Source organism: Phyllobates terribilis, unplaced genomic scaffold (assembly GCF_046119375.1).
Source record: "Phyllobates terribilis strain yellow unplaced genomic scaffold, ASM4611937v1 Scaffold_2__4_contigs__length_985480577, whole genome shotgun sequence".
Lineage (NCBI taxonomy): Eukaryota > Metazoa > Chordata > Amphibia > Anura > Dendrobatidae > Phyllobates > Phyllobates terribilis.
Genome location: NW_027362762.1, coordinates 642,583,345 through 642,605,347, shown reverse-complemented (window position 1 = coordinate 642,605,347; position 22,003 = coordinate 642,583,345). Strand labels below are relative to the sequence as shown.

Genomic DNA, 22,003 nt, shown 5'->3' with positions numbered 1-22,003 from the left:
TGAAGAACTTTGTAAAGGCAATGCATAAAGTGCAAAATTTTGTCTCCTTGATCTCATTGTATCTCTTCGATAAATTTCAAAGGTTGAGTGAAGCAAATATAAAAGACAGAGTGTTCATTGTACCTCAGATTTGTAAGCTTCTTCAAGATAAGGAGTTTCTCTATTTGTTGTAGGGTAAGGAAAAGGCTGCATGGGTAGCATTCACATTAGTGGTAACTAATATTTTGGGAAACTCAGGACCAGCTAATTATTAAGAGTTGATAGGAAATCTCCTCAAAACATATAAGGATCTTGGCTGCAACATGTCCTTAAAGATTCATTTCTTACATTTGCATCTAGACTTTTCTTCCACAAGACTGCAGAGCACTAAACAACGAGCATGGTGAGAGATTTCACCAAGATATTGTTGCTATGTACAAAAGATATCAAGGAAAATGGAATCCATCAATGCTTGCAGATTACTGTTGGAAAATTATAACAGATGATCCGATGCAGGAGTACAAGAGACAAGCAAAAAAGAGTTGTCACTGAATGAGGACCAAAGTTTGCAGTGCAATTTCTGTAACTGTGTATAATTCGCAATAGTGTTTAACCCCTTTACAGCCCATGACGTATTAATACGCGTCTGTGCCCTGGGACTTAAGAGCCTGACCCGTATTAGTACGTCATGGCGATTGCGCGCGCACACAGGCTGTGCGGGCGCGATCGCCGCCGGGTGTCAGCTGATTGTCACAGCTGACACCCGGTACTATGTGCATTTTTACACATAGTACCGGGTGATTTTTACAAATCAATTTGTGAAGCACCTGGGGGTTCCAAGTGCTCACTATGCATCTAGATAGGTGCCTTGGGGGGTCTAGTTTCCAAAATGGGGTCACTTGTGGGGGAGCTCCAATGTTTAGGCACACAGGGGCTCTCCAAACGCAGCATGGTGTCCGCTAACAATTTGAGCCGATTTTCCATTCAATTTGTTAGCGGACACCATGTCGCGTTTGGAGAGCCCCATATGGGGTATCTGCGTGCCCAGGGGAAATTGCACAACAAATTTTGGGGTCCATTTTTTCCCGTTACCCCTGTGAAAATAAAAAAAATTGGGTCTAAAGTAACATTTTTGTGAAAAAAGTTAAATGTTCATTTTTTTCTTCCACATTCCAAAGATTCCTGTGAAGCACCTGAAGGGTTAATAAAGTTCTTGAATGTGGTTTTGAGCACCTTGAGGGGTGCAGTTTTTAGAATGGTGTCACTTTTGGGTATTTTCTGTCTTAAAGACTAGTGTTGAGCGAACATGCTCGACACTGCTCGGTACTCGCCCGAGCATCACGCTACTCGGGATGTTCGGCGAGCACCGAGCATTTCCGGGTTACTCGGGCGGGAGCTCGGGTCTCCGCCCTGCATGTTTGGCGCTCTTTACAGAGCCAATGAACATGCAGGGATTGCCAGCCAGTCACTGTAATGCTGCAGCCATGTTGGTTGTGGGCATTACAGTGATTGGCTGGCCGCACAGCGTCACCTCGAGTATTTAAAACCGGGCACTGCCATCTTGGACACAGTCGCTCCGGATTAGACAGTGTAGGGACAGCGCTGCTGATTTAGGGAGAGATATAAACTGCAAAATAGTTAGTGTAGGGTCTGTAAAGGCTGCCAGAACAAACAAACAGTCCTTTTCAGGACTAATATCCATCCCAGATACCAGGCAGGCAGGCTGTATAGGAGACACAGTGGTTATACCAGCAAACGCTGCATTAAAGTCCTGTGTGCTCCTGTTGCTGAAATTGCTGGACTTAGCACCAGGTATCGGGGGCCAGGAAAAATCCTTTTTTTTTCATCTAAATCCTCCTTTTTTTTCCTCCTTCACACTGTACAAATACCCGTCTTATTAACCTTTTGGTGTGTCCCCCCCCCCAAAAAAAAGCGTGTCTCTGATTTTTCAGACACAAATATAACTGTTGAAAATAGTCTGGTGTAGGCTAGAGAAACAGAAGTGTTGTTTTGCACTTCCACGGTTCAAACCTCTGTATTATCCATTTTGGGCCATTTGTATCTAAAAAAAAAAACAGTTTGAGTGTGTCGCTCACTGTTCAGCCGCAAATATCTCTATTTAAAAAAGTGTGGTATACCCCAGTAAACAATAACTGTGGTTTTGCAATCCCACGGTAAAAAATCTCTATTATTCAGCTTTTGGTAGTTTTTTCCGTAAAGAAAAACAGTAGTGTCTCCTGACTGTTGTGACACAAAAATATATCTGTTGAAAATATTCTTGTGTAGGCCCGACATCCCAGTGTGGTTTCGCAGTTCCACGGGTCAAATCACTGTACTATCCAGTTTTGGGCCTTTGGTATCTAAAAAAAAAGCAGTTTGAGTGTGTCGCTCACTGTTCAGCCGCAAATATCTCTATTTAAAAAAGTGTGGTATACCCCAGTAAACAATAACTGTGGTTTTGCCATCCCACGGTAAAAAATCTCTATTATTCAGCTTTTGGTAGTTTTTTCCGTAAAGAAAAACAGTAGTGTCTCCTGACTGTTGTGACACAAAAATATATCTGTTGAAAATATTCTTGTGTAGGCCCGACATCCCAGTGTGGTTTCGCAGTTCCACGGGTCAAATCACTGTACTATCCAGTTTTGGGCCTTTGGTATCTAAAAAAAAAGCAGTTTGAGTGTGTCGCTCACTGTTCAGCCGCAAATATCTCTATTTAAAAAAGTGTGGTATACCCCAGTAAACAATAACTGTGGTTTTACCATCCCACGGTAAAAAATCTCTATTATTCAGCTTTTGGTAGTTTTTTCCGTAAAGAAAAACAGTAGTGTCTCCTGACTGTTGTGACAAAATATATCTGTTGAAAATAGTCTTGTGTAGGCCCGACATCCCAGTGTGGTTTCGCAGTTCCACGGGTCAAATCGCTGTACTATCCAGTTTTGGGCCTTTGGTATCTAAAAAAAAAAGCAGTTTGAGTGTGTCGCTTACTGTTCAGCCGCAAATATCTCTATTTAAAAAAGTGTGGTATACCCCAGTAAACAATAACTGTGGTTTTGCCATCCCATGGTAAAAAATCTCTATTATTCAGCTTTTGGTAGTTTTTTCCGTAAAGAAAAACAGTAGTGTCTCCTGACTGTTGTGACACAAAAATATATCTGTTGAAAATAGTCTTGTGTAGGCCTGACATCCCAGTGTGGTTTCGCAGTTCCACGGGTCAAATCGCTGTACTATCCAGTTTTGGGCCTTTGGTATCTAAAAAAAAGCAGTTTGAGTGTGTCGCTCACTGTTCAGCCGCAAATATCTCTATTTAAAAAAGTGTGGTATACCCCAGTAAACAATAACTGTGGTTTTCCTCTTCCACGGTTCTAATCTACTCTTTATTACCCTTTTTCCATTGATAGTGCAAGTGTAAGCTATTTTACTTCATTTACAATGGGCAAGGCGCGTGGCAAGGGACGTGGAAGTGGACGTTCAGGTGATGGTTCGTGCAGAGGTCGGGGCCGTGACCAAGGTGAAAATGTGCCACAACCAACAGCCACATCTTCTCGCTCCCACTTCTTGACCGAATTACTAGGGAAGCACAGAACAACACCAGTATTGAGAACTGATCAGTGTGAACAAGTTATTAATTGGATAGCAGATAATACTTCCAGTTACCTGGGCACCACCACCTCCGGTCAGTCTTCCACACCGTCAACTCTTAGTAGCCATGAGTCTCGACCGCATACTCCTCCTCACCCTGATGCTCCTTCCTCCCACCATGCCGAGTGTCGTCAGACAGCAAGTGATCCCACACTTGGACACTCTGAAGAGCTGTTCACTGGTCCATTTCCATATTTGGGCCCCTCGCCTGATACGCTTGAAGTGGTGGAAGAGGAGATCCCATGTTGCGATGCCCAAATATTTGAACAGCCACGGCCACAGGAAGTCGACGTTGGCAATCTGTCACAAGAGGTGGACGATGACGAGACACAATTGCCATGAAGTGAGGAGGAGGATCGTGGTGCGCAAGTGGAAGAGGAGGAGGTGGTGGATGATCTAGTAACTGACCCAACGTGGAAGGAGGACATGCAGAGTGAGGCCATCAGCACACAGGGAGAGGGAGGCAGAGTACCCCAACAGGCAGGAAGAAGCAGTGTGGTGGTCGCAGACAGAAGGCAGACAACCGTTCCCCGTAACACCAACACGAGGGACGTTGCCAGTACAAGCGGTAGGTCTTCCAGAGTCTGGAATTTTTTTAAAGACTCTGCTGATAACCCCAAAAAGGCCATATGTTACACCTGCCATGCCAGCATCAGCAGGGGTGACAAAACTACCAGCCTGACCACCACCAGCATGATCAGGCACATGGCAGCAAAGCACCCGACTTTGTGGGGCGAAACCCAGGGTCCACGACCAGTGTCAGCGGGTGTCACCACTGCTTCTTCCACTGTTGTGCGTGCAATAGAACCCCCTGTTGTGTGTGCAAGGCAATCCCCTGTCCATACTGCATGTAAAGATGCCCCCTCCTCTCAGTCTTCACTTGTTATGGCAGTTTCTCAAGAAACAGCATCAACGTCCACGTCCCACCGCAGCGTTCAATTGTCCATATCCCAGACCTTTGAACGAAAGCGGAAATTCGCAGCTAACGCCCCACAGGCCACAGTCCTAAATTCGCACATTTCACGACTGCTTGCGTTGGAAATGCTGCCTTTTAGGCTGGTGGAGACGGAATCCTTCCGCAATCTTATGGCGGTGGCCGTCCCTCGGTACTTGGTCCATAGCCGACACTATTTTGCCCGGTGTGCCATCCCCGCACTACACAAGCACGTGTCCCAAAGCATCTGCCGTGCCCTCAACAACGCAGTTACTGGGAGAGTCAACCTGACAACGGACACGTGGACAAGTGCTTGTGGCCAGGGACGGTACATCTCTCTGACGGCACACTGGGTAAACATAGTGGAAGCCGGGACCCAGTCGGACCTTGGGACGGAACACATCCTCCCCACACCGAGGATTGCGGGCCCTATGTCAGTCAGAGTTGCCCCCACAGTGTACAGCTCCTGCGCATCCTCCTCCTCCTCCTCATGTTCAGCCTCCATCTCCGATATCACCACATCAGTTACAAGCTGGAAGCATTGCAGTACTGCCTCCGCCAAGCGGCAACAGGCTGTGCTGAAACTCATAAGCTTAGGTGATAAACCTCACACTGCTTGTGAGTTGTGGACAGCTGTGAAAGAGCAGGCAGATCTGTGGCTGAGACCGCTGAACCTACATCCCGGCATGGTCGTGTTAGACAATGGCCGTAACCTGGTGGCGGCTCTGCGGCGAGATGAGATCACACACGTACCATGCCTGGTTCATGTGCTTAACCTCGTGGTTCAGTGGTTTCTTAAATCGTACCCCGAGTTGCTAGATCTGCTCGTGAAAGTATGCCGCCTGTCAGCTCATTTTCGCAAGTCGGCTACAGCTTCCGCCGCCCTTGCTGTGTTGCAGCAGCGTTTGCAGCTTCCGGCACAAAGACTGGTGTGTGATGTCCCCACACGTTGGAACTCTACCCCCCACATGTTGCAATTATTTGTGAGCAGAAGAGAGCAGTTGTGGAGTACCAGCTGCAACAAGGCCGTCGATATTCAGGTCAGATTCCACACATAAGACCTCAGGAGTGGACCTGGATGTCTGACATATGTACCATCCTGACAAACTTTGAGGAGGCCACCAAGATGGTGAGTGGCGATGACGCCATCATTAGTGTCAGCATCCCACTTGTCTGTCTTTTGCAACGCTCTCTGCAGAGAATTAAAGAGGAGGAATTGCAGCCAGAGTATGATGAGATGGATCAAGAAGCCGTAGCGGGCGATTACACACAGCCCAGCCGCATCTCATCCCAACGTGCATTGGGGGACAATGAGGGAGAGGAGGAGGAGGAGGAGGAGGAAGAACAGGAGCTGCTATCATGCGTTGTAGACGGTAGTACCTGTACAAGTGTCATACCGTCGGTTCAGCGTGGGTGGCCTGAGGACAGGGGGGGGGGAGGAAGAGGAGGAGGAGGAGGAGAGCATGGTCAGTCGTCATCTTGGTGAGGACACGGAAATCTTGCCCGTTACCAGTCTGGCACGCATGGCTGACTTTATGTTACGCTGCCTTAACCGTGACCCTCGCGTTGTCAAAATGTTGGGTGACAGTCATTACTGGTTGGTGACACTTATAGACCCCCGCTACAAGGAGAACTTTCACTCTCTTATTCCTGAGGTGGAGAGGTCTACAAAAATGGGGCAGTACCAGAAGGCCCTTGCTGCAGAACTCTTAAAAAAATTCCCATCTGAACACGCTAGCGGCAGAGGTCACAGTTCGTTGCCCAACCAAGGCGTACAGGCGAGAGAGATGCAACTCCAATCCAGCAGAGGCAGGGGAACACTGTCAATGTTCTGGGACAGTTTTCTGACACCCGCCCAACTTACAGGCCCTGAGGCGCGGGGTACTCTCACAAGGAGTGGAAAGTTTCAAAAGATGGTGAGGGAGTACCTTGCCGACCGTACCAGCGTCCTCCGTGATTCCTCTGTGCCTTTTAATTATTGGGTATCCAAGCTGGACACTTGGAATGAACTCGCTCTGTACGCCTTGGAGGTCCTGGTCTGCCCTGCCGCTAGCGTGTTATCGGAGCGTGTTTTTAGTGCCGCTGGGGGAATTATAACTGATAATCACACTCGCCTGTCAACTGACAATGCTGACACGCTGACCCTTATCAAAATGAACAAGGGCTGGATTGGGCCAGACTTCTCATCACCACCAAATGACAGCAGAGTAACATAAAGTCAAATCCACTGTGTTATTTCGGGAGGTGTATTCACATGCACCGCTTCACACCCACACATGGGTATATGCTTCCTCGTTTCGGCTGTTTTATCTTCTTCTCCTTATCCTCAGCCTCCACCACCACTATACCACCAGGGTGCCAGCATTGCAAGTTCCTCCGTCCTTATTTTTGGCAGCTTTTGCTTGCAAGGCATAAGCAAATACTATGGGACACCCACTCCCCAATAATGGGACTTATGTTTGTAATATGCTGTACTGCATGGCTCTTGTAAGAGGCATTGCAAGTTGCTCCGTCCTAATTTTTGGCAGCTTTTGCTTGCAAGGCATAAGCAAATACTATGGGACACCCACTCTCCAATAATGGGACTTATGTTTGTAATATGCTGTACTGCATGGCTCTTGTAAGGGGCATTGCAAGTTGCTCCGTCCTAATTTTTGGCAGCTTTTGCTTGCAAGGCATAAGCAAATACTAAGGGACACCCACTCCCAAATAATGGGACTTATGTTTGTAATATGCTGTACTGCATGTGACGCGCCCCCTGGGCCGTGTGTACACGTGTGTGGGATACCCGGTGCCGGGTCTCTGGGGTCTGTAGTCTCCGTGGCGGTGACCCGGTCCCGTGGCTCAGGCTGGTCAAACCAGTGGCAGTCTTTCTTAGGTTTTGAGGTTAATTGTCCGACTGCGTCACCCGTGGATTGCGGTCAGGGAGTACCACCGCTGCGAGGCAGACCGCTGAGGCTGGTGTTGTGTGCGCAGCAGAGAATGGGATAACTCCCCACGGGAGGAGTATAGCCTCACGGCAGTGAGTGTGGATGATGGGGGTGATGGTGCACGAGCGCAGCAGAAACGACTCAGAGTCTTTGCAGTGCAGTTCAGGGTCTTTACTGATGATTATAAGGTAGACCCTCCCGTGAGTACTGGCTAACATAAGAGGCCTGGTCAGTCTGTGAGCAAGCAGGAGTTCCCCTGGCCAGGTGGAGTTGTAGGCCTCCCCGTCTGTCTGCACTCTTCCTGGCTACCTTGCTGTAAGCGGGTAGAAGTAGCCCACGTCCCTGAGTGTACCGTGTAGTGCTCACCCGTATGGCTGGTGACTTGGGGCCTTCTGTTAGCCTCCGCTCCACGACGGCGGTGCTGGTCCCTTGCTTGTGACTGAGCCTCCGGGCTTCTATGGCCAGAGGACCTGAAATCCCCTGCCGGCTAGTTTCTGCTGCTGGATATATAAGTCCTCACAGCCTCGGACTCCTGTGTCCGGTTCCTATTGTCTTCTGCCAGGGCGAGCTCTGCTCAGCTTCCAGCCCCTGGTCTTTAGCTCCTAGCTCCTACAGAGCTCCTTGCTGTTACTTTCCCTTGCTCTCACTCTGACTCTGACTGTTCTCTGTTCTCTGACTCACTCAACCCCGCCCCAGATCCAGTTTATAAGGGCAGAATTCTCCCCTCCCAGGACTGGGGCAGGAGGATGTTGCATGTTTAAGGGATCCTGACCAGGAAACCTCCCACTTGCTCTCCGACATAATATCTCTATTACTGTGGTGACCAGACCCCTGGGGTGCCACACATGGCTCTTGTAAGGGGCATTGCAGTTCCTCATAATTTTTGGAAAGCCTTCCATTCACTGCTTAGGCCAACAGTGCACAGGAGACCCAGTTGCTATAAATGGAAAAAAAGGTTTAGTTAACGCCCTCTGACCTCCATGTCATTTCCAAGGGGCATTGGAGTGCCTCGAAATTTTTGTTAGGCATTGCACTCACTGTATGCCCTATAACTGTGTAGCCGAACCGCTCCTTTTGTTACAGAAACATATCCTACAAGACATATCTGGTTGACTGGCCTGATATTGATGTGAATAGTCCCTGTTCCTCCTGCTTTTTCTCCTTTGCCACTACCTCATCCATCATTTATCACCTGAAGCTTTGTTTTAACGGGAGTCATAGAACTTGGATAGTAGCAGGAAAACATCCAGCAATCCTCGGAGGAGGTAGGATATGCGCCAAAACGCTGACCACCTCAGGCCTAGCCGCTACTACATACATGCGCTTGCATTACAACAAAACAAAGCAGATGCTAACTTCTATCATCCTAATCATGCTCCTCACCTTGGCACTCTCAACTCCCCTGATGGAGAAGCCAGGGCCCACCGGAGGAGTCTGATAGTCCGGTGGGCTCGGCCAATGCTGCCCTAAAGCAGGCCAGGCTAAGAAAAGTGTGGGAAAGGTTACCGGGACAAATAGTGGTGGCTGGGGACCGAGTATGGACACCCGGCCACCCCCTGGAGGCTGGGGAGCAAGCGGGGACACCCGGCCACCAGGCGGCTGGGGACTGAGTATGGATACCAGGCCGCCGACACAGCCATGGCGTGGTGGCCAGATTCCGCCTCCACATGCCTAAAAGGCCCAATTTAAAGTGCAAGCAAGCAAGCAGTATGGTATTGCAGCCTGGGGGTGGGTGGGTGGCAGGCTGCATACTTGCGCTTGCATTGCAAGGAATGGGAGAGGTACAATTGAACACTGCCCTGGGACAAGGACTTGAATGGGGATAGTTGCAAGTCTGCAACGACAGGTGCAAGGTGGGAGGCATCTTCGAATGTACCATGAACAGGGGTTTGGCATGCACACACTACAGCGGAATAGGCTCTCCTTCCCACTAAATGCACTAGGGAGGGCACAGGTAATGTTTTGGTATACGCGCTTAATCTTATGTATAAGGCACACCAGGACAAATAGGGGCGGCTGGGGACTGAGTATGGATACCTCGCTGCCGAAGCAGCCATGAGGTAGTGGCCAGCTTCGGCCTCCTCCAAACTAAAAGGCCCCATTTCAAGTGCAAGCTAGCAGTATGGAATTGCAGTCTGGGGGTGGGTGGGTGGCAGGCTGCACACTTACACTTGCATTAAAAGAAAACATAGCAGATGCTAACTTCTGTCATCATCATCATGCTCCTCACCTTGGCACTCTCAACTCCACCGATGGAGAAGTCAGGGCCCACCGGAGGAGTCTGGTTCTCTGGTGGGCTCGTCCAATGCTGCCTAAAGCAGGCCGGGCTAAGAAAAGTGTGTGGGGGGATGTTCCATGGAGAAATAGGGGCGGCTGGGGACCGTTTATGGACACCCGGCTGCCCCCAGGCGGCTGGGGACCGTGTGTGGACACCCGGCCGCGGGGCGGCTGGGGACCGAGTATGGACACCCGGCCGCCGGGCAGCTGGGGACTGAGTATGGATTCCAGGCCACCAACACAGCCATGACGTGGTGGCCAGATTCCGACTCCACATGCCTAAAAGGCCCAATTTCAAGTTCAAGCAAGCAAGCAGTATGGTATTGCAGCCTGGGGGTGGGTGGGTGGCAGGCTGCATACTTGAGCTTGCATTGCAAGGAATGGGGGAGGTACAATTGAACACTGCCCTGGGACTAGAACTTGCATGGGGATAGTTGCAAGTCTGCATCTTCTGATGTGGCAAGGATCACTTATGATGGGCACACTTTTAGACAGTGACCTGGGAGTCAGAAATGCTTCCAGGGGTCTTCCCCATGCTGTTTCCATGTCTTTTCAGCACTTTATGCATGTGTCACACAGCACATGGCCAGATAAGGTTGTAAAATGTTAAAATGACATTTCCCGGTGAATGCATTTGTCATAGTTGAAAGCAATACAAAAGTGCAAAAACGCATAAAAAATGCTACTTGTGAACATAGCCGAAGGTGTGGAGGAGTATTTTTGTTTTTGGTCATTTATTTTAACTTATACACAAGTCTTTTCCCTGGAAAGGATGTTCCTTAACATAGTTCACAGGAAAAAAGTTTCAGTTTTGTTTTTGAACGTTTTATTGTGAGCCTGTAAAAGTGGCTTAATACCTCTGACCACGTTGTTGACAGCAGTGACCTGGGGGTCAGAAATGCTTCCTGGGGCGATCCCCATGCTGTCCCCATGTCATTTGAGCACTGTCACTATCGTTTTGGGCACTTGTTAGGCTTTTAAAAGACTGCCGGGGGTGCCACCGCAAAAATGCTCGAGTCTCCCATAGACTAACATTGGGCTCGTTGCTTGGGTCGAGCACCCGAGTATCACGGCGAGCTCGGCCCGAGCTTCGAGCACCCGAGCATTTTAGTGCTCGCTCAACACTAATAAAGACCTCTCAAAGTGACTTGAAATGTGATGTGGTCCCTAGAAAAATGGTTTTGTAAATTTTGTTGGAAAAATGAGAAATAACTGGTCAACTTTTAACCCTTATAGCTCCATAAAAAAAAAAAAATGTTGGTTCCAAAATTATGCTGATGTAAAGTAAACATGTGGGAAATGTTATTTATTAACTATTTTGTGTGACATATCTCTCTGATTTAAGGGCATAAAAATTCAAATTTTGAAAATTGCTACATTTTCTAAATTTTCGCCAAATTTCCGTTTTTTTCACAAATAAACGCAAGTGATATCAAAGAAATTTTACCACAATCATGAAGTACAATATGTCACGAAAAAACAATCTCAGAATCAGGGGGATCCGTTGAAGCGTTCCAGAGTAATTACCTCATAAAGTGACAGTGGTCAGAATTGTAAAAATTGGCCTGGTCATTAACGTGCAAACCACCTTGGGTTGTAAAGGGATTAAACATGTTTTAGTTATTTGAATTGTTGTTAACTTTTCTCTTAATAAATATCAGAAAATTGGCATAATATTCTGCATCATTATATTTTCTGGTGCAAATTTGTCTTGCTACCCTTATGAAAATGCAAAATTGGGGGCTGAAAAACATTTTTGTTGGAAAAATTTGAAATTTTTATTTTTACAGCTCAATGTTAAAAACTTCTGTGAAGCACCAGGGGGTTCAGGGTGCTCACCACACATCTAGGTAAGTTCCCTGGGGGGATCTAGTTTCCAAAATGGGGTCACTTGTGGGGGGTTTCCACTGTTTAGGCACATCAGGGGCTCCCCAAACGCAACATGGAGTCCGCTAATTATTCAAGCAAATTTTTCATTCAAAAAGTCAAATGGCGCTCCTTCCCTTCCGAACCCTGCCGTGCGCCCAAACAGTGTTTTTCCCCTACATATAGGGTATCAGCGTGCTCAGGAGGAATTGCAGAACAAATTTTGGGGTTAATATTTTAATGATACCCTTGCGAAAATAAAAAAATTAGTGTCTAAATTAACATTTTTGTGAAAAAAAATAATTGTTAATTTTTTTCTTCCACATTCCAAAAATTGCTAAATTGCTGTGAAGCACCTGAGGGGTTAATAAACTTCTTGAATGTGGTTTTGAGCACCTTTAGGGGTGCAGTTTTTAGAATGCTGTCACTTTTGGGTATTTTCTATCATAAATGTCCCTCAAAGTCACTTCAAATGTGATGTGGTCCCTAAAAAAATGGTTTTGTAAATTTTGTTGTAAAAATGGGAAATCGCTGGTCAAATTTTAACCCTTATAGCTCCCTAACAAAAAATTTTTGGTTCCAAAATTGTGCTGATGTAAAGTAGACATGTGGGAAATGTTATTTATTAACTATTTTGTGTGACATATCTCTCTGATTTAAGGGCATGGAAATTCAAAGTTTGAAAATTGCAAAATTTTCAAAATTTTCGCCAAATTTCCATTTTTTCACAAATAAACGCAAGTCATATCGAAGAAATTTTACCACTATCATGAAGTACAATATGTCACAAAAAAAACAGTCTCAGAATCAGGGGGATCCGTTGAAGCGTTCCAGAGTAATTACTTCATTAAGTGACAGTGGTCAGAATTGTAAAAATTGGCCTGGTCATTAACGTGCAAACCACCTTCGGGGGTAAAAGGGTTAAAGGGAATCTGGCACCAGGTTTTTGCTATGTAATCTGACAGCAATATGATGTAGGGACAGAGACACTAGTTCCAGTAATGTGTCACTTACTGGTCTTTGTTTTGCTGTTTCAATAAAATCTGTTTTATAAGCCGGAGATTATCACTACAGGACTAGGTGTCTCTTGCCTACCTGTCCAACCACGTCCCCAGCACAGATTAGCAGAATTCTGTACATTGTACACAGAAAACTGCCAATTAGTGGTATGGGTGGGATTGCACAGGGCTCAACATTCTGAGCACTGCTACATCTGTAGGAGAGAAAACTGTAATTCTATCACACCTGCTGCATCCAGTAAACTAAGTGATACATCGCTGGAATCAGGTTCTCTGCCCCTATATCATGCTACTCTCGGATTACTTATCAAAACCGTCTGGCAGATTCCCTTTAATAGTATTTCATGTGCTGCTATACACTGACTAATTGCATGAATCAGTTTCAAGTGCTGTAAAGATCTGTCTGCTAACACCGCTAGAGAAAATGATTTCGTCTCAAGAGAATTATCCGCAGCATATCTAAAAGGCATATAGTTTGGTAAGAAGAAGAAATGGTATAGCTACTTATCACTGCAGACAAATAGTAAAACCGGTAGAACTTGAGTTGTGTTTAGGAATCCCCCTCAAGATATTCACAGGCCATGAGGCAACATGTTGGTTAGCTGATTTCTAAAGATAAAAAACCAACTAACTCAGGAATTTGATTTATGAATAGAAAGAAACTAAAGCTTAGTAAAAAGTTAAAAAAAATATCAAAACATTAAACATTTAATACTAAATAATGTTGTTGTTTTTTTTTTTAACAAGCCCTAAATCATCTTGATGACAACACTATGGAGTTGAAAACTTAGAATGCAAGTGTGACGCTCTCAGCCCTGCCCTGGGGGATACTCGGAGCCGGGTCAGATGTTGAGGGGATGCTGCTGTGGCCTGGACCCGTTCCGTGCCCAGGGCCGTCACATTAAAAATGATGTTAGGGCTTTCCGGGTTGAGTGGTAATTGTCGACTACGCCACCTGTGGTGTCTTGTGATGAGCCACCAGCGCCACTACAGTCCGCTGAGGCCCGGTGTCATGGCGGCTAAAGTTCTCGCTGCTCCCCACAGGTGGAGCGCGGCCTCAGGGCAGGCAAGGCAGGATAGAGGGGGAGGTTAGTAGTGCGGGGAGTACAGGCACCGCGTTGCGTGGTATGGCGCGTAGTGAACAGTCCGGAGGCCATAGGGATGAACTTCCAAGGCTTTACTCACAGTTCTCTCAAGCAGCGCAAGGCTTCTCCCTGCTCCTCGCGGAGTCCTGCGGCCACCAGGGACGGGGGTCCACCTACCTCCAAGGAAGTCCAATGTGAGGTAGCGTCCCTACACCAGAGTGTTCCTGCACTACAGACTTTACCCTTTCCCGTCTGTGCGTGTGTAGATAGGCCGGGTCTCCCTCTGAGCTCCTCTCAGGTGTAGGGCTCGGGTGGCAATTCCTCTCCATCCGAAGCCCGGCGGGATCCTCAGGGCCTAACCGGGCTTTCCCGTCCTGGACATAGAGTACGAGATCGGGTGTCGGTGGCCGGTACCCCTCTTGCAGCCGGAATCCCTCTGAATAGATCAGGTAGGCGAGGACAGGTGCTCTGCTCCGTCTGCATCCTCCCCGGGACCCATTTGCTAGGGAGCCACACTCTAAAGCTCCCGGGCCTTCTTGATCCTGGTCCTTGGCCGGGTTCAGACATTCCTTGTCTGAAACCTTCCTCTCGTCCCATAGATCGGGGTACGAGGGCTGTGTCCCATGCCGGTGCAGGCCCACACAGGATCTGCGCTCCCGGAGGGAAGTCACTTTACACACAGTATTTTGACAGCACAGTACGACCACTTGACAGAAAGACTGCCAGAGACCACACAGGTCTGAAGGACTGGACTCTGCACTAGGCAGACAGGAACCACCAGAAGACGACCAAGATCAAAGATGGCATTCTATTAAATATGAAATTAGAAGTGTAACTAACTAACTGTTCCTCCACCCACACCCACTAACTGGTTCCTACTACTTTGTGTTCCCCAGTATCCCTGTAACCAGGGGAGCCTCACCTAGTGCATACTAGCTCCCTCTGGTGGAAATGTGGTGTTGGATGCAAAAGGTTAGGTCACTACCATCACACCGGCCTTACCTCACAGGAGGAACTCCACACTCCATTAAAGAAGTGCAGCATTCCTGTGGCGGTCGAACCCTCAGGGGCGCCACACAAGTGTAACATGGGGTGGTGTTTTGGGCGAAGTACTCGTCTCTTGCTCCCCAGAACGTTACATGAAGGTGGAGACCCTGGCTGGGTATATGGACTTGTGCTGTGAATAGGGGGCCACACCCTTGAAGGCTGCATGTAACCAATGACGTTGGTTGGCCAGGACCAGATGTTTGACAGTTCAATGAGACCACCAATCAAAAATAAACTTTTTACTCAACAATAATTAGGGGGGATTATATACAGGAGCTAGTGGATACATAACTTGATGAACGTTTCCTTTACAATATGGAGCATTTTCCATACACAGGTCCAATTGCTTCCTCTTTACTCGCTTACCCTCTATCTTCAACTTTCCTTTCACAACCACCAAGCTCAGTAATACAGTCCAGTTAGCAAGAGTCCTATTCTCAATCCGCGGTTCTGTGTCTTCTTTCTCCTCTAGGGAACTATATTGCCAGTATGGCCAATACTTATCTTCTGTATCCCTGACGCTCTGGAACTCCCGCCCGGGGCACTCTCTTCGTCTTACATACTCAGTCCAATCTACGCCCATTACTTCTGTGAATTATAAACTCTGGGCCGTACTGATAGGTGTCCTGACCCAGGACTTGTCTCCGATTGGTCACTCTGTTCTTTTAGTCACTTCCCCCTTACTCTACGCTAGGATATCACTATCCTCTGTCTCCTCTCTCGGATAGGGACACCCATGTCATGCAGCACTGCTCATACTAGACCTTCAGTTTTCTTTCCACGCACTCTCAGCCCTTTTTGACATTCTGACAGGAACTGTCTCTTGTCCCTTCAGATTAGTCCCTCCCACTCTGGGCTAGTCCCATCTATTAACACTTACCTTCCCTTCTGTCAAACAACACACATCATTAACACCAGTAAATGCTAATATAAAAGATTTCTACAAACATTGGCATGTAAAAGTTTGGGCACCTCTGGTCAAAATGACTGTTATTGTGATCAGTTAAACAAGTTGAAGAAGAAATGATCTCTAAAAGGCCTAAAGTTAAAGATGAAACATTTCCTTTGTATTTTAGGCAAAAAAGTTTGGGCACCATGCATGGTTAATACCTAGTAGCATCCCCTTTTGAAAGTATCACAGCTTGTAAAAGCTTTTTGTCACCAGCCAAGAATATTTCAATTCTTGTTTGAGGGATATTCATCCTTCCTTGAAAAATTCTTCCAGTTCTGTGAGATTCCTGGGTCGTCTTGCATGCACTGCTATTTTGAGATCTAGCCACAGATTTTCAATGATGTTCAGATCAGAAGACTATAAGGGCCATTATTAAACCTTCAGCTTGTACCTTTTAAGGTAGTTTATTGTGGATTTTGATGTGTGTTTAGGATCATTATCCATTTGTAGAAGCCATCCCCTTTTCAACTTCAGCTTTTTTACAGATGGTGTTATGTTTGCATCAAGAATTTGTTGAAATTTCATTGAATCCATTCTTCCTCTACCCACGAAATGTTCCCTGTGCCATTGGCTGCAACACAACCCCAAAGAATGATTCATCCACCTCCATGCTTAATGGTTGGCGAGATGTTCTTTTCCTGAAATTCTGTGCCCTTTTTCTCCACTCATACCTTTTGATCATTGTGGCCAAATAGTTCTAATTTAACTTCATCGGTCCACAGGACTTGTTTCCAAAATGCATCAGGCTTGTTTAGATGTTCTTTTGCATACTTTTGATGCTGAATTTTATGGTGAAGATGCAGGAGAGCTTTTCTTCTGATGACTCTTCCATGAAGGCCATATTTGTGCAGGTGTTTCTGAAAAGTAGACCATTGTACCGATCCACTCCACTCTAGCACTCCAGAGTCTCCTAAATATTTTTGAAGGTCTTTTGCAGTCAAGCGGGGGTTCTGATTTGCACCTGTAGCAATCCTACGAGCAGCTCTCACTGACATTTTGCTTGGTCTTCCAGACCTTATCTTGACTTTCACTGTTCCTGTTAACTGCCATTACTTAATTACATTTCAAACTGACGAAAGGGAAACTTGAAAACTTCTTATATCCTTCTCCTGCTTTGTGGGCCTCCACCATTATCATTTTCACAGCTGCTTAGAAAAACCCATGTCTGCTATTTTTTGGCACAAAGTTAGAGGAGGCTGTTTTTTTTTATAAAGTTGGGAAATTTGCATCACCTGGCCTTTCCTAACAATGATCGTGAATAAGCCATAACTCTAACAGGCTAATTAAGGTCTGAAACCTTGGCCAAAGTTTTCTGAGCACATAAATCTCCAAGCGTTCCGAAACGTTTGCATCGGCCCATTATCCTTTTTCTAATTTTTAATTGTGCCACTGTATGTCTGGCACATAACACATTCATGTAGATACAATCCTAGGGCACTAATAGTTGACTACGTATGTTTTAAAGATACAACTTTGAATGATTGTGCTCTACTTAACTATGTATATACTTAAAAGATAAATGTAGGTAAAATCTGTACAATATATTTCATTTATTCCAATGAGGTTTCATTTGATTATTAAAAGATACTGAATGGCATTCAATTTGCTATTATAATTATTTTCTAGATCTTCCATAAGAATGGCAGGGGTATGCATTCATTTGTATCACCAAAACGTCCTTTGAGAAGCTGATGGATTGTGAATTTGTTGCCATTTGTTTTTCTCTGGGAGGGCAAATCTTTCAACCAGTTGCGTAACTGGAGTCCTATGGGCCCCACGGCAAAATTTTAACCTGCCCCCTCAACCCACATCCTATTCCCCCATTAGCATGTTGCTGTTGCTCAGCTGTGTGGGTCCCAGTAGCGTTGATAGTCTATGTTAGCCCCCCAATAAAAAAATAATAATAATTCAAATACCATTTAGAAATACGACAGAAAAACATGGCAATACGATAATTTTCTAAGCAATAAATCTAAATAATACAGTCATACAGTTACAAATAACATATATTATCCCCATACTGTTACTGAACAAAGTCCACTATGCCAAAACCAATAATGCCACATATAAGAACAAAATACTCCTACACCATGGCCATATATTATTATCACATAGGGTCTGAATATAACTACCAATGTGTTAGTGAGAAAACCCACTATATCAAAGCCAATATTACCAATAATGTCACATACAAGGAATAAATACCAAAACACCATGACCACACCACATATTACCACCACATAGTGACCAAATAATACCATTATACTGATTATTAATAAAACAAAATCACAATATTAACACTAATGTTTAGTGAAGATACCTGTATATACAGTACAGGAAACTTCAGAGACTCACCGGTGACTTTTCCAATTGAATTAATTCATTTTAGCTTTTCTTCTTTATCCGGCTCACACTACTTTTCCAGTCAGGACTCGTCTCTGCAAAATCTAACACAGATATATATGGCTGATTGCTCTAGATCACCTTCTTCACTTTTCCACTAATTCTATAGTAAGAGTGCTGTTTTGTCCCACAGTATCCATAAAAATTAAATACAGTAGTGATGTTCCCTATGTGTCCACCTTGGAGTATTAATGCTTATTTCCCCTTTGTGCCCAAATATAGTAGAATTCCCCTCACCATGGCTACCATACAAGTATTATCCACCTATTACGCCTCCATAAAGGTGTAATGTCAATCTTTGTGGTGCTGATATTACAGTAGTGATATGTAGTAATATTTTACTTTGTGGCCTGTATATTAATAATGTCCCATTATATGACCCCTATATAGTAATAAAGTCCCCCTATGTGCAACTCATATTGTTATAATGTCCCCCTATGTGTCCCCCATACATTAATAATGTACCTTTATGTAGCCCTCCTATAATAATATCCTCCAATTCTGGCCCCTATCTAGTAATAATGTCCTCCAACTCTGGTCCCCATATAGAAATAATGTCCTTCAATTCTGGCACACACAAGTTTATAATGTTCTCAAATTCTGGCCCCCATAAGTTAATAAATGTGCTCCAATTCTGGCCCCCATGTAATAATAATGTTCTCCAGTTCTGGCCCTCATGTAATAATGATATCCTCTATTTCTGATCCCCTTATGTTAATAATGTACTCCAATTTTGGGCCCAATAACTTAATATCCTCCAATTCTAGCCCATGTATAGTACTACTGCACCCTCTATGGTACGCCATTGTGCCCCCACAGTGTTCCACTACTAGATGAAAAAAACTCTAATTTCTCACTTGTCCCGTTCCTACAACGAGCGACTCAGTAGTCTTCCTTCTTCTCCTGGCTGACTCCTCGTCCCGCTTCTATTCCACAGCCATGGGCCTATCAGAGGCTCACAGTTGCAAAGCATGCCAGCGTTACGTTATCTGCCAGTGTAATGAAGTCAGACCGGTGCCAGATTGCAAGCCCTTGCAACGTTGACATTATGCCAGGGGGCTCTGCAACTATGGGTACCTGATAGGCCTGCAGCTGTAGAGTAAATTTGGAGCAGGGGGCCAATGGTTTACAAGTGGAGGTGTGTTCAAGGGCACATGTTCAGTTGAAAATAACGCTGGCCCCGATAGGCCTCTCTCAGCCGATGACCCAGTCACAATCTACACCCTCTGCAATTTAGATAGCTTTTTGTGTGGATATTACACTACCTTCCACCATCAATCATTTATACAGACAGATTGGACACCCATTTTAGATAGTGTATGGCTTCAGGGGTACGGTTTACAGAGCAAGAGCAAGAAGAACAGAGCTATTCAATTTTATATATTTAATCCAGAAAGGTAAGCAGTGTTTATAAAAAAAAAATACAAAGATGTTACAAAATGGGAACAAAACAATATGATATATTCAAGTGCATAAAATAAAAAGGAATAGCAAAAGAGAATTACTAAACCTGATATCACGGAAATGACTCAGACCTTAGCGGAAGGAGGTACTCCTTAGAAAAATGGACAGCAAACTGTAACTTCCAAGGACTGACAAATGACCCAAACCCAAATACTGCTTTTTATTAGCTCAATGGTTATGTCCACATACCTCCCCTTGATGAGCTCATGTGGGAGCTGATTGTGGGATGCGCTAGGTCTGTTAGAATTTTATGAGATCCCCCAACTTACAGGATATCTTCGTCGCTGGAGGTCCCAGGCGGTAAATATTATCATTATGTTTCCGATTGGGATTTTATCTTTTTATAGAGATGAAACATTACATAAATAGCACCATCCAATGGACCCGTTATTAAGTTGCAGAACTTCTGCCGGCCTTATGTTTAAGTGAATGAATGCGTTCTTCGCTACGACGCTGAAAATATATCTTCCAGAAATATTGGATTGATGCGAACCCCAATATTCATATCTGGACACCGGAGACGAAAGGTCTATGAATGATGCTTTGATCAGAGAAAGTTTATGCCTGGGAAGGCAGCTTTCCTCCTCTGTGTAAACTAATCTTAGCCTTGGTGTCCCCTTATTAGTAAATTTCCCTGCTGTAATTACCTGGTCCCTGCAGGGGCCGCTACTTCAATGGAGATTGAAGTGTTAGCTCTTATTTCCCCTGTTTTAATTAGTCCCTCTTCCCCATATGTTTAATGTGAGGGGGACATGCCCCTCCGTTGAGATGTCTTATGGATTTAAATTTTTCTCTGTGACAAACAATGATCTATGTTTTTACATGTGAGAAAAATCATGGATGTCTAAAAGAAGCCAAAATGCCACAAAATCCACATAGGTCTATCTGCAGCTAAAAAGGCTGATATTGTGGTACAATTTTACACTATGCGTCAGTTCACTCTTATGGGTCGTACCTTTTGTCACATTTGTTTTACATGTTTTACCTTAAAGTATAAAAGAATATTTCCTTTCACAGACAGAAAGCAGAAACATTGAAATTTGTCCTGTAAACTTTACTTACTACACATTCTCCTGCACACAATTTCTTTTGTGGAATAATACATAAAAATGATCCCCCAAACACAAAAACACAACTCACACAGGTAACTGACATTTTTGGTTCAGTTTTTCTTAAATGTGACGTCTGTGGGGAGAATGTATCTGTTCCTCAATTTTTTATGCCATCCCCCCAGTTTGCCATTTTTTGGGGCATCTTTTTACAAAAGTTACAAGTCTTAAATAGCTCTTGCATAGTTAATCATGTCTATTTTTTAAAAGAGCAGAGTAAAATTGCAATAGACAAAAGTATTGAAACATTTTGCAAACAAAAAACTGTTGAAAAAGTCTTGATAAATTCCATATCATGTGTGGGGCAAAAAAAACCTCTGCAAAATAATGACCCTATTAGATGTTGAGTTCTGGAGAAAAAAACAGTGAAACAAAGTGCGTCAAGGAATTTGTATTTTCATACTGACTATTAGCAACACGATTGCATATGAATCCAGTCTTAAGCAATACCCTAAATAGTTCCTTAGCAATTAATACAAATCTAGAAAAACCTGTAAAAGCCTATTTTCTGCCCAGCCTATAAGTGCAGCACCTATATGGATACGTATCTGCTGCAGTGTTTTGTAAGACAAGGTGCCATAGGAGGGTCCAAGCTATGTGACAAGACCATTACAGCAGCTTTTCTCAACAGTAAAGTTACTGATCGCACATTATGGAGACAGATACATACTAAATAGATGCAGAAGTTAGAACAACGACATAATGTACCGCATGCAACTATATTAACATGAAGAACTGTGCATGAAGTTTTGATTTAGTATGGTAACAATGTGGGTGAATTGTGCACACACTCACCACACTGATCCAGAGGAAGAGTCACAACCAGCCGCTTGAAGGACAATAAGAGCACTCAAGCAATTAAAAGCTACGTGTAAATGAAGTTCTGTGGCTTCAGGGTTGTTTAGGTCAGAGAAATTACTCGTCACCGTGTTTGTAAAGAGCTGTGCGTAATGTGTTCATGTCAGAATGTTTGACAACTCTTTCGTATCCTTCTTGTATAACTTGGTATGCGATGGGAGGAGTATGTGTGCATATATAAGTGTATATATAGCCCTATCACTATACTGTGAGGAAGACAGGTGTTGTCACAAGGTCATAATGACTTCTGCTCTGGCACATATGGCATAAGCCAAAGGCTAACCAAATTTTGTAAATGTTAGTCTCTACATGGCGTCTTCACACAATGAAAATGTATGGTACGCAGGTACAGTGGTGGCCAAAAGTATTGGCACCCCTGCAATTCTGTCAGATAATACTCAGTTTCTTCCTGAAAATGATTGCAATCACAAATTCTTTGGT

General features: G+C 44.8%; 1 protein-coding gene across 3 annotated transcripts in view; it reads right to left on the bottom strand.

Annotated features, from left to right (window-relative positions):
- The window catches only part of ZNF593OS (ZNF593 opposite strand), a 33,594-nt gene extending 11,877 nt beyond the window's left edge, over positions 1-21,717 (bottom strand). For 2 of the 3 annotated variants that reach the window (XM_073666635.1, XM_073666642.1), the window contains exon 1: positions 21,500-21,717. The gene's annotated coding sequence lies outside the window, so the exon portion shown is untranslated. Of the gene's footprint in view, positions 1-18,083; positions 18,176-21,499 lie in introns of all 3 variants that reach the window. The other variant, XM_073666645.1, reaches the window with a different exon arrangement.
- Between the last annotated feature and the right edge of the window lie 286 nt (positions 21,718-22,003).